Consider the following 13603-nt stretch of genomic DNA (forward strand, 5'->3'; position numbering starts at 1 on the left):
GGACAGGAGGTGAAGGGGACGACACAGGATGAGATGGCTGGATGGCATCACCGACTCGATGGACATGAGTTTGAGTGAACTCCGGGAGTTGGTGATGGACAGGGAGGCCTGGCATGCTGCAGTTCATGGAGTCGCAAAGAGTCGGACACGACTGATCGACTGAACTGAACTGAACTGAACAATCAGTAATGATGAAAACCTTTTCATGTGTTTGTTGATCATGTATGTCTTATTTGGAGAAATTTCTGTTTAGGTCTTCTGCTCATTTTTGCCTGGTTTGCTTTATTTATTTATGTTTTTACATTGAGCTGCATGGGCTGTTGTTATATTTTGGAGATTAATTTCTTGCCAGTTGCTTCATTTACAAATATTTTCTCCCATTCTGAAGATTATCTTTTAATTTTTTCTATGAAAAATCTATTAAATTTCATGTGGTACCATTTGTTGAATTTGTTTTTATTTTCATTATTCTAGGAGTAGGGTCAAAAAAGATCTTGCTACAATTTTTGTCAGAGAGTGTTCTGCCTATATTTTCCTCTAAGAGTTTTATAGTGTCTGGCTTCACATTTAGGTCTTTAATCCATTTGAGTTTATTTATTTCTTAAATTTATTTTTTATTGAAGAATAATTGCTTTACAGAATTTTGCTGTTTTCTGTCGAACCTCAACATGAATCAGCCATAGGTATACATATGTCCCCTCCCTTTTGAACCTCCCTCTCATCTCCCTCCCCATACCATCGTCCAGATTGATTTGCATTCTTCTAATAATCAGTGGAGGGACTGATGCTAAAGCTGAAACTGCAATACTTTGGCCACCTCATGCGACTAGTTGACTCACTGGAAAAGACTCTGATGCTGGGAAAGGTTGGGGGCGGGAGGAGAAGGGGACGACAGAGAATGAGATGGCTGGATGGCATCACCGACTCTGTGGACATGAGTTTGAGTGTACTCCGGGAGTTGGTGATGGACAGGGAGGCCTGGCGTGCTGTGATTCATGGGGTCGCGGAGAGTCGGACACGACTGAGCGACTGAACTGAACTGAACTGAATAATCAGTGATGCTGAAAATCTTTTCAAGTGTTTGTTGCACATCTGTAGGTCTTATTTGGAGAAAAGTCTATTTATGTCTTCTGCTCATTTTTGACTGGTTTGCTTGATGATTTTTTTTTTTTTTTACATTGAGTTACATGGGCAGTTCGTATATTTTGGAGATTAATTCCTTGCCAGTTGCTTCATTTACAAATATTTCTCTTCATTTACAAATATTTCCTCACAATGTCAAACAGAGCCCTTGTTTGAGTTTCCTGAGCCATGCAGCAAATTCCCATTGACTCTCTGTTTACATATGGTAATTTAAGTTTCTATGTTACTCTTTCCATGTATGGAAAGACATACATCTCACTCTCTCCTCCCATCTCCCCATGTCCATAAGTCTATTCTCTATGCTTGTTTCTCCATTGTTGCCCTGAAAATAAATTCTTCAGTACCATTTTTCTAGATCCCGTATGTATGTATATTTTGAGTTTATTTTTATGTGTGGTGTTAGGGAGTGTTTTAATTTCATTCTTTTGCATGTGGCTGTCCAGTTTCAACACTACTTATTGAAGAGACTGGCTTTTCTATGTTGTAGATTCTTACTTCTTTTGTCATGATTAGAGGACCATAGGTGCGTGACTGAGCACCTCATTTTACTGGACATAACATGAAACAAAGAATATTCAAACTACTGTGCAATTGTACTCATTTCTCACGCTAGCAAAGTAATGCTCAAAATTCTCCAAGCCAGGCTTCAACAGTACGTGAACTGTGAAATTCCAGATGTTAAAGCTGGATTTAGAAAAGGCAGAGGAACCAAAGATCAAATCGCCAACATCTGCTGGATCATAGAAAAAGCAAGTGTTCCAGAAAAACATCTACTTCTGCTTTCAGTTCAGTTTAGTCACAGAGTTGTGGACGACTCTTTGCGACCCCATGGACTGCAGCACGCCAGGCTTCTCTGTCCGTCACCAACTCCTGGAGTTACCCAAACTCATGTCCGTTGAGTTGGTGATGCCATCCAACTATCTCATCCTCTGTCGTCCCATTCTCCTCCTGCCTTCAATCTTTTCCAGCATCAGGGTCTTTTCAAATGAGTCAGTTCTTCACATCAGGTAGCCAAGGTATTGAAACTTCAGCTTCAACATCAGTCTTCCCAATGAACATTCAGGACTGATTTCCTTTAGGATGGACTGGTTGGATCTCCTTGCAGTTCAAGGGATTATCAAGAGTCTTCTCCAACACCACAGTTCAAAAGCATCAATTCTTTGGTGCTCAGTTTTCTTTATGGTCCAGCTCTTACATCCATACATTACCACTGGAAAAACCATAGCCTTGACTAGATGGACCTTTGTTGGCAAAGTAATGTCTCTGCTTTTTAATATGCTGTCTAGGTTGGTCATAACTTTTCTTCCAAGGAGTAAGCAAACTGCAGTGAAAATGAAGGACAGAGGAGTCTGACAAGCTACAGTTCATGAGGTTGCTAAGAATTGGACAGTACAGTGACTGAACAGCAACAACAACAACAAACTCCTTTTTGGAAATAACACCTCTAAACTACAAAGTTCAAGTTTGCTAAATTCATGTCCATTGAATCGGCGTTGCTGTCTAACCATCTCGTTCTCTTGTTGCTCCGTTCTCTTTTAGTCTTCAGTCTTTCCCAGAATCAAGGTCTTTTCCAAAAAGTCTGTTCTTCCCATTAGGTTGCCAAAGTATTAGAGCTTCAGATTCATCATCAGTCCTTTCAATGAATACTCAGGGTTGACTTCCATTAGAATAGACTGATTTGATCCCCTGTGGTCAGTAATGGAAGGAATTATGTCCTTTCATCTCACATTAATGCTCAGACATATATCATAATTGGCAGCTGGGCACAATCTTTCTTTGCTAGTTAAAAATACATGCTGCTTTTCATGTGTATGTTAGCCATCCATATGTCTTCTTTGGAGAACTGTCTGTTTAGTTCTTTGGCCCGTTTTTTGATTGGGTCTTTTATTTTTCTGGAATTGAGCTGCAGGAGCTGCTTGTATATTTTTGAGATTAATTCTTTGTCAGTTGCCTCATTTTTTATTACCAATACAGTATACTAGCGCATATGTATGGAATTTAGAAAGATGGTAAGGATAACCCTGTATATGAGACAGCAAAAGAGACACAGATGTATAGAATAGTCTTTTGGACTCTGTGGGAGAGGGCGAGGGTGGGATGATTTGGGAGAATGGCATTGAAACATGTATATTATCATATGTGAAACGAATTGCCCATCCAGATTTGATGCAAAATACAGGATGCTCGTGGCTGGTGCACTGGGATGAACCAGAGGGATGGGATGGGGAGGGAGGTGGGGGGGGTTCAAGATGGGGAACTCATGTACACCCATGGTGGATTAATGTCAATGTATGGCAAAACCAATACAATAATGTAAAGTAATTCAGTTCAGTTCAGTTCAGTCGCTCACTCGTGTCCGACTCTCCGCGACCCCATGAATCACAGCACGCCAGGCCTCCCTGTCCATCACCAACTCCCGGAGTTCACTCAAACTCATGTCCACAGAGTCGGCGATGCCATCCAGCCATCTCATTCTTGGTCGTCCCCTTCTCTTCCCGCCCCCAACCTTTCCCAGCATCAGAGTCTTTTCCAGTGAGTCAACTCGTCGCATGAAGTGGCCAGTAAAGTAATTAGCCTCCAATTTAAAAAAATTAAAAAAATACATGCTGCTTTAATTAAATATATGGGGTTCCATCAGGTATTGTCACATACTTGGTGCTATAACTAAATCTTCAGCAAGGTATTACATTGTTCCATCAAGACACCTCCTTCTGAGATATGGTACACAGAGGTAGTAAAGTTCCGTGTGTGCTGGCTAAGTTGCTTCAGTTCAGTTCAGTTTAGTCGCTCAGTCGTGTCCGACTCTTTGCGACCCCACAAATCACAGCACGCCAGGCCTCCCTGTCCATCACCAATTCCCGGAATTCACTCAAAATCATGTCCATAGAGTCAGTGATGCCATCCAGCCATGTCATTCTCTGTCGTCCCCTTCTCTTCCCGCCCCCAATACATCCCAGCATCGGAGTCTTTTCCAGTGAGTCAACTCGTCGCATGAGGTGGCCAAACTATTGGAGTTTCAGCTTTAGCATCAGTCCTCCCAAAGAACACCCAGGATTGATCTCCTTTAGAATGGACTGGTTGGATCTCCTTGCAGTCCAAGGGACTCTCAAGAGTCTTCTCCAGCACCACAGTTCAAAAGCATCAATTCTTCTTTGGCGATCAGCTTTCTTCACAGTCCAACTCTCACATCCATACATGACCATTGGATAAACCATAGCCTTGACTAGACGGACCTTGGTTGGCAAAGTAATGTCTCTGCTTTTTAATATGCTATCTAGTCTGGTCATAACTTTCCTTCCAAGGAGTAAGCGTCTTTTAATTTCATGGCTGCAATCAGCATCCGCAGTGATTTTGGAGCCCAAAAAAATAAAGTCTGACATTGTTTCCACTGTTTCCCCATCTATTTCCCATGAAGTGATGGGACCAGATGCCATGATCTTCGTTTTCTGAATGTTGAGCTTCAAGCCAACCTTTTCACTCTCCTCTTTCACTTTCATGAAGAGGCTTTTGAGTTCCTCTTCACTTTCTGCCATAAGGGTGGTGTCATCTGCATATCTGAGGTTATTGATATTTCTCCCGGCAATCTTGATTCCAGCTTGTGCTTCTTCCAGCCCAACGTTCCTCATGATATACTCTGCATAAAAGTTAAATAAGCAAGGTGACAATATACAGCCTTGATGTACTCCTTTTCCTATTTGGAACCAGTCTGTTGTTCCATGTACAGTTCTGACTGTTGCTTCCTGACCTGCATACAGGTTTCTCAAGAGGCAGGTCAGGTGGTCTGGGATTCCCATCTCTTTCAGAATGTTCCACAGTTTATTGTGATCCACACAGTCAAAGGCCTTGGCATAGTCAATAAAGCAGAAATAGATGGTTTTCTGGAACTCTCTTGCTTTCTCCATGATCCAGGTGATGTTGGCAATTTGATCTCTGGTGCTTCTGCCTTTTCTAAAACCTGCTTGAACATCTGGAAGTTCACGTTCACATATTGCTGAAGCCTGGCTTGGAGAATTTTGAGCATGACTTTACTAGCATGTGAGATGAGTGCAATTGTGCGGTAGTTTGAGCATTCTTTGGCATTGCCTTTCTTTGGGATTGGAATGAAGACTGACCTTTTCCCGTCCTGTGGCCACTGCTGGGTTTGCCAAATTTGCTGGCATAATGAGTGCAGCACTTTCACAGCATCATCTTTCAGGATTTGAAATAGCTCAACTGGAATTCCATCACCTCCACTAGCTTTGTTCGTAGTGATGCTTTCTAAGGCCCACTTGACTTCACATTCCAAGATGTCTGGCTCTAGGTCAGTGATCACGTTATCGTGATTATCTTGGTCGTGAAGATCTTTATTGTACAGTTCTTCTGTGTATTCTTGCCACCTCTTCTTAATATCTTCTGCTTCTGTTAGGTCCATACCATTTCTGTCCTTTATCGAGCCCATCTTTGCATGAAATATTCCCTTGGAATCTCTAATTTTCTTGAAGAGATCTCTAGTCTTTCCTATTCTGTTGTTTTCCTCTATTTCTTTGCATTGATCGCTGAGGAAGGCTTTCATGTCTCTCCTTGCTATTCTTTGGAACTCTGCATTCAGATGTTTGTATCTTTCCTTTTCTCCTTTGCTTTTCGATTCTCTTCTTTTCATAGCTATTTGTAAGGCCTCCTCAAACAGCCATTTTGCTTTTTTGCATTTCTTTTCCATGGGGATGGTCTTGGTCCCTGTCTCCTGTACAATGTCACGAACTTCCATTCAGAGTTCATCAGGCACTCTATCTATCAGATCTAGTCCCTTAAATCTATTTCTCACTTCTACTGTATAATCATAAGGGATTTAATTTAGGTCATATTTGAATGGTCTAGTGTTTTTCCCTACTTTCTTCGATTTAAGTCTGAATTTGGCAATAAGGAGTTCATGATCTGAGCCACAGTCAGCTCCTGGTCTTCTTTTTGCTAACTGTATAGAGCTTCTCCATCTTTGCCTGCAAATAATATAATCAATCTGATTTCGTTGTTGACCATCTGGTGATGTCCATGTGTAGAGTCTTCTCTTGTGTTGTTGGAAGAAGCTGTTTGCTATGATCGGTTGCTTCAGTTATGTCCATATCTGTGTGACCCTATGGACTCTAGCCCTCCAGCCTTATCTGTTCATGGGGATTCTCCAGGTTAGAATACTGGAGTGGGTTGCCATGCCCTCCTCAAGTTTCCCAGTATCATTTATAAGTACCACAGTTTTCTTTTTCACTGACTTACTAGTTCACTTTTGTCAAAGACAAGGTTCCCAAACACATTAGACTGATTTCTGAGCCCTCCTTTCCATCTCTTTATACTATTCATCTCTTTCTGTTCCACTTGTGTGCTCTTTTTATTGCTAAGGCATCTTACTACTGGCAAGAGTAAGCCCTTATATTACCTTTCCTTTTAAAAATTATGTTATTTTTACATGTAGACTTTAGAAATTTGATTTTTTGTTTGCCTTCTCAACCTGTACAGTGATTTATATTGTTCCCAGAAATAATGGAATTAAAACCAATGAAACACAGAAGCAGTAATTAGCAAAAGTTTATTGTGCACACAAGACAAAGATAGTTAACCAGAAATACTCAAACCACCAGAAAATAAATAAATAAATGGCTCAGGGTTATATTTTCATAAAGCAGTTTATAAAGTGAGAAGGCATTGTTTGTTTATTATTCAAAGTGGTCTGTTAAAATATTAATTTTTTCTTAAATGATAGAAAATTAATCAGTGGTCATATCAACCTTGGGAAACAGTTTAGGTTTTGATTATGAATTCAAGAGACATAAACAAGAAATGACCCAGATCAAGTTAGCGTTGCAAAAATATGCTAAATTTAGCTTTGCATAACTAAACTGGTTTTGATCAAGGAATATTCAAAGTTGTTCTCTATTTGATTTTTGATTTTATAGAATATATGGACTTTATGGGGCTTCCCAGATGGCACTAGCTGTAAAGAACCGAATGTAGGAGACATTTGAGACGTGGGTTCAATCCCTGGGTCAGGAAGATCTCCTGGAGAAAGGACTGGCTATCCACTCCAGTATTCTTACCTGGGAAATCCCATGAACAGAGGACCCTGGTGGGCTATAGTCTGTGGGGTCCCAAAGAGTCCAATAGGACTGAGTGACTCAGCATGCACACATGGACTTTATGGATTAGCTCTGATAAAACTGACAGCTTTATTCATTCTAGTAAAAACAATAGATAAGATAACAATTTGATGATATTCTCAACTACATTTAAGGTATTTGTTAAAACTCAGGCTTTTGAAAAACACCCCAATGCTCCTGATTAGAATTTCTATGGACATGAACCTGATAAGATGAATTTGTATATAAGGCCTCCTTTGATTCATATACACACTAAAGGTCAAAATCCCTGGATAAATACACCAGTGTACTGACTTAAAATTCATTGAAAAGATGTCCATGGTATGCTGCATTACAGACGAAGTTGCAGTGATTTCTTTTTCATAATCTCTCACAGATATACTGAATATTCAATGCAGATGTGAACTAATTACATTCAAGGCTCCTGCTCCCCAGATTTCTCAACTAAGTGTTCCCTTGAGAAACTGGAAACATTATTCTTCCAAAATAAAGTTGGCTTCTAATTAACCCCAGGACAAGGTTTTCAGGGCAGTAGATCAAGCCTCAGGAGGCCAATAATCCGAGTATATGCTTTTAATAATCACATCCCATGTGATTCTAAGAATTGCATGAACCAGAACTTCTCAAGATTGTGACTTTGGCTGGACAAATGGTCCCTGGTGGATAGCGGACGCTACTTTTGATGCAGAGAACTTCTGTCTCAAGGCAGAGTCACTCTTCTGCTATTTCCTCAGGTTCTAGTCTTCGACTTAGAGTCTACTTTCCTGGGATTCCAGACACTGAACAGCTGTTTCTGAGTTGAAAGGACATATATTAATAAGTACTTGCTGAGCAGTGAGAATATTGATCTGGTTAGTCTAAGGGCTTTGTTGGGTCTAGACCTTGACAAAGGGTAGTGTTATGGACACTGGACCTCACTGCAATTCTGGTAAGTGGTAGGGTTAAGAAGGAGAACCAGGAGCTGCTTTTAATTCCAGGTACTAAGAATGATTGGGTATAGTTCTCTGAGTTTTTCTTCATGACTGTTATACTGGATCATTTATGCTCCCAGTAGATTTTCCATTCTTATATATATATTTTTAAAAGTTGATTGCTGCTGTTGCTGCCGCTAAGTTGCGTTAGTCATGTCTGACTCTGTGCGACCCCATAGATGGCAGCCCGCCAGGCTCCTCTGTCCTGGGATTCTCCAGGCAGGAACATTAGAGTGGGTTGCCAATTCCTTCTTCAATGCATGAAAGTGAAAAGTGAAAGTGAAGTCGTTCAGTCGTGTCCGACTCTTCGCGACCCCATGGACTATAGTCTACCAGGCTCCTCTGTCCATAGGATTTTCCAGGCAAGAGTACTGGAGTGGGTCGCCAGTGCCTTCTCTGAAAAGGTTGGTTGACTCATGGGTTAAGTGAAACAAATACTTAATATTCTTTCTGCAGTCTACTCATGGTTGTATGTTTTAAGCTATAACTGAAAACTCTACTTAAGCTCCATTTTAAAATGTCAAATTCAGGATATTCATGTGTACTTAAGAATATGAAAATTCAATTTATTTTCTGAGGCTGCCTACATAATTTATCTCAGTTAATTAATGCCTTCCATAAGATATATATTTGAAAGTCTCAAAATATTTTACACCTGAAAAATTTGTGAGTTTGCTCCTTTTTTAAATGTACACAATAACCTCAAGTATTGAGTCACTTTAAATCTAAATTACATAAATCCCTGAGGAGTATCTAAGGAGTCAGAAAGTAAGGTGGGAAAGTGTCAGCTCTAAGGATCGTAACCTAAATTCTGTCTATAAGCTCTAGAATATTATAAGGGGACTTTCAAGGTCATCTAACTAGAGAATCTTGGAGTCCATGAGTTGAAAAGGCTATTAAGGGCCAGTACTCAACTGCTGCTGCTGCTGCTGCTGCTCAACTGCTACCCTAAGTTAAATTTCTTTCTGTAGGATATTCTGTAGAAGCCTCTGTTTAAATACTTTCCATGCATCATAACAGTTTATTCCAGCTATTTCCCTGTTTCTTTCAAGGGCTTCCCAGATAGCTCAGCTGGTGAAGAATCTGCTGCAATGCAGGAGACTGCGGTTCGATTCCTGGGTCGGGAAGATCCACTGAAGAAGGAATAGGCTACCCACTTCAGTATTCTTGGGCTTCCCTTCTGGCCCAGCTGGTAAAGAATCCGCCTGAAATGAGGGAGTCCTGGGTTGGGAAGATCCCTTGGAGAAAGGAAAGGCTACCAACTCCAGTATTCTTCCCTGAAGAATTCCATGGACTGTATAGTCCATGGAGTCTCAAAGAGTTGGACACAACTGAAAGACTTCCACTTTCATTTTTAATTTAAAATAAGGAGATTGATATCAGAGTTAAAAATTTTGCCCAAAGTCACACAATGCTAGACCTAAGATATAGATCTTCTCACTCCAAACTGAGGGAACTTTTAACTTAATTTTATAGCTTGTAAGTATTTGGCTGGAAGATCTTTTTATTCTTCTGCTCTTTTTATTTTTCTATCCCTAGTACTGATATAACACACTGGTGGTCTTTGATGTCTTCTCATATATACTGTGCCATTAGATCTCCATGCACCACGAAAAGGACAAATACATCAATCACACAACTTGTTTAGACTGTGGGGTTATGTTACTAATAATAGTATGAAAAATCCACCTAACTGAAATCAGCTACCTTCATAGATCTGAGGGACAAATAATCCTAACAGTTGTGTTTTATGGTATTGGGTAAATATAGATACTCTTTAAGAATACGGTAATTCTAACTTCTAGAGTCTACTGTAAAATTCATACTCAGTGAAGTGAGGGTACAGTGGGTTTACATGTGAACTAGTTGAAAGAAGATTCAGAAAAGTTTTGGGAAATTGATAAGACAAAGATAAGCAATGACCATAAATTTATATTACCATCAATGTTTTGAAATGAATGGAAGTCCATTTGTCCAGGTGGAGGTATTATATAGAGAAACTATTTCATCAGTTTGCTTTTCTTTATATAGAAAATAGATGCTTATTATACATATATATGTGTATGTACTGAGGATATAATCTTCCCAGGTAGCACTAGTGGTATTCGGTATATACACCCTTTGCATTTATATGTAATAGAAATGTCTTTATAGTTATCTTAAAGTTGCAGTCACTGAAAATTCTAATTGTTAGTGTTAAAGAGCTTTAAAACTAGTGTATGTGAATATCCTAATACTAATTTCAGGAAAACAATAATTATACCTACTAATTTTAGGACCAGTTTCTAGTGATTAAGAAAGAGCAAAATTATATTCTCCAAATTCTAGTAATAGGTGTTTTAGAAATGTTTAATCATTTTACTTCCTGGAGAAGGAAATGGTAACCCACTCCAGTATTCTTACCTGGAGAATCCCATGGACGGAGAAGCCTGGTAGGCTACAGTCCAAAGAGCTTTAAAACTAGTGTATGTGAATATCCTAATACTAATTTCAGGAAAACAATAATTATACCTACTAATTTTAGGACCAGTTTCTAGTGATTAAGAAAGAGCAAAATTATATTCTCCAAATTCTAGTAATAGGTGTTTTAGAAATGTTTAATCATTTTACTTCCTGGAGAAGGAAATGGTAACCCACTCCAGTATTCTTACCTGGAGAATCCCATGGACGGAGAAGCCTGGTAGGCTACAGTCCATGGGGTCGCAAAGAGTCGGACACGACTGAGCGACAGAACGGAATGGAACGGAATCATTTTACTTAGTGTTTAGAAAGCTAACATTTACTGTTGACTAGAAATATTGAAAAAAACTTCTGAGAGCAGATGCAAATAATTCTTCAGCACAAAATGATGCATAAGTATATAAATATACTAAAAGTGCATACACAAAGACTGGATACAGTCAACAAATGCTAGATGATTTTGCATCTAGAGAATACTTTCTAACTCCTTAGGCTTGGTCAGTGGTAAACACACCATTGAAAAAATTATCTGATATTAGAATGACTTTAGAAATAATCTTTTCTAGCAGTTTGCAAACTACGTTTAGTAGTCAGATTATTCAAAAGGAATTATTGACATAGCAAGATACAACATAAATAGAGCCTATGATTTATGTCAGGGGTTAGAACTCAGAAAACTGCCCAATTATACCTTTCTTTCTCACTCTCTGTGACAACTTCATGGCCATTTTTGCAAAACTCTATTTCTCTTTCTCTGAGGCACGTACTAATAGCATGGAAAAATGAAGTGTGGTACAAAATGCCATGAAGTCAATGTCTCAATATTTATTTATTATTATTTTTTTTTCACCCTGATGACTATTCTTTTTCTGGGAAAAAAAAAAAGAATATTTGTTTAAACTAACATTATTTTCTATTCCATCCTTGCCCACTGCTCTAGTTTCAGAATTTCCAGAAATGTTTCTAATTTGTCTCTTCTTATTGTTCAGTTAAGTTCAGTTCAGTCGCTCAGTCGTGTCCGACTCTTTGAGACCCCATGAGTCACAGCACTCCAGTTCTCCCTGCCTATCACCAGTTCCCAGAGTTCACTCAAACTCATGTCCATCGAGTCGGTGATGCCATTCAGCCATCTCATTCTCTGTCGTCCCCTTCTCCTCCTGCCCCCAATCCCTCCCAGCATCAGAGTCTTTTCCAGTGAGTCAACTCTTTGCATGAGGTGGCCAAAGTATTGTTAGAAGCAACATTAAAGGCTTTTCTTCTATTTTCTTATTGTTTTGGATTTTGACATAAAATTGTAATTAAGAGTTGACAAAATGTATGTTATTTTTACCATTATATTTTAGCATATAATTAGTTGTCAATAAGTACAGATCCCTTCACCCTTTTGCTCAGAGATCATCTAATTATTCTTCTTCCTTCCCATTTTATGGTTGATAAACTGAAGTTCACATAATGTTTCTGAACATTGCTCATTCTTTTATTCCACATTCTGATCAAGTTCAGATAGCTGAAGTTAACCATATTTTTCACTTTTGAAGGGTTGCCTTTCTTGGGCTTGTGGTGAGCAAGAAAACCACAATAATCCATAAGTAAGATACAAGAGATAACTGTTAGACAAATCTTTACTCCTTGCCTGGAGAGATAATGTGTTCATAGCTTTGGAAAAGTCTGCTCATAGATTGTCAATTATTCTGTTCTATATTTAGCCTTAATTCTTATTTTGGCAGACTATTTTGGAGGGAATGAATGAGTGCCATCAAATATCTGGAGATGCCTGCCCCCTGCAGACTTTGTGCTGAGTTCCCCATGCCTTTCTCCATCCCTGGATCCTGGCCTGTGGCTCTGGCTCTGGCTCTCCTGTATAGCAGTGACCATGGAGTGGACCAATGAGACCTTAGTGACAGAGTTTGTCTTCCTCAGCTTCTCATCTCTGGTTGGGCTGCAGCGGCTGCTCTTCGTTGTCTTCCTGCTTGTGTACTTGTGTTCATGTTGGGCACCAACGCCATCATCGTTTTCACCATTGTGCTGGACAGAGCCCTTCACACTCCCATGTACTTCTTCCTTGGTGTCCTCTCCTGCTCTGAGACTTGCTACACCTTCGTCATTGTACCCAAGATGCTGGTTGACCTGTTAGCCCAGAAGAAGGCCATCTCCTTTCTGGGCTGTGCCATCCAGATGTTTTCCTTCCTCTTCCTCATTTGCTCTCACTCCTTCCTGCTGGCAGCCATGGGTTATGACCGCTACGTGGCCATCTGTGACCCTCTGCGCTACACAGTGCTCATGGGGCATGGGGTGTGCGTGGGACTAGTGGCTGCTGCCTGTGCCTGTGGCTTCACTGTCTCACTGGTCACCACCTCTCTGGTATTTCACCTGCCCTTCCACTCCTCCAACCAGCTCCATCACTTCTTCTGTGACGTGTCTCCGGTCCTCAAGCTGGCATCTCACCACTCTCGTCTCAGTCAGTTGGTCATCTTTGTGCTTGGTGTGTTTGTCTTGGTTATTCCCCTGTTACTTATCCTGGTCTCCTACATCTGCGTCATCTCTGCCATTCTAAAAATCCCATCCTCTGGTGGAAGATACAAGGCCTTCTCTACCTGTGCCTCCCATCTCATTGTAGTAACTGTTCATTATGGTTGTGCCTCTTTCATCTACTTATGGCCCAAATCCAATTACTCTTCAAGTCAAGACACCCTAATATCTGTGTCTTATACCATCCTCACACCATTGTTCAGCCCAATGATTTACAGCTTGAGAAATAAGGAGTTCAAATCAGCTCTTCAAAGAGCAATGACCCATACTTCATATTCTATTAATTAAGGAGCGAAATTTTAGCTATTCAGTTAACTGTACACCTTTTATGTGTCAGGTAATATGTGTACTTTCACATTTTTCTCAAGTGTAGAGCAC

At 40.0% G+C, this 13603-nt stretch overlaps 1 pseudogene; it reads left to right on the forward strand.

Annotated features, from left to right (window-relative positions):
• Positions 1-12569: 12569 nt before the first annotated feature.
• On the forward strand, positions 12570-13513 carry LOC129541432 (olfactory receptor 10K1-like; annotated as a pseudogene).
• Positions 13514-13603: the final 90 nt, after the last annotated feature.

This window comes from Moschus berezovskii, chromosome 4 (assembly GCF_049115385.1).
Source record: "Moschus berezovskii isolate FMDL1 chromosome 4, NW_MosBer_1.0, whole genome shotgun sequence".
Lineage (NCBI taxonomy): Eukaryota > Metazoa > Chordata > Mammalia > Artiodactyla > Moschidae > Moschus > Moschus berezovskii.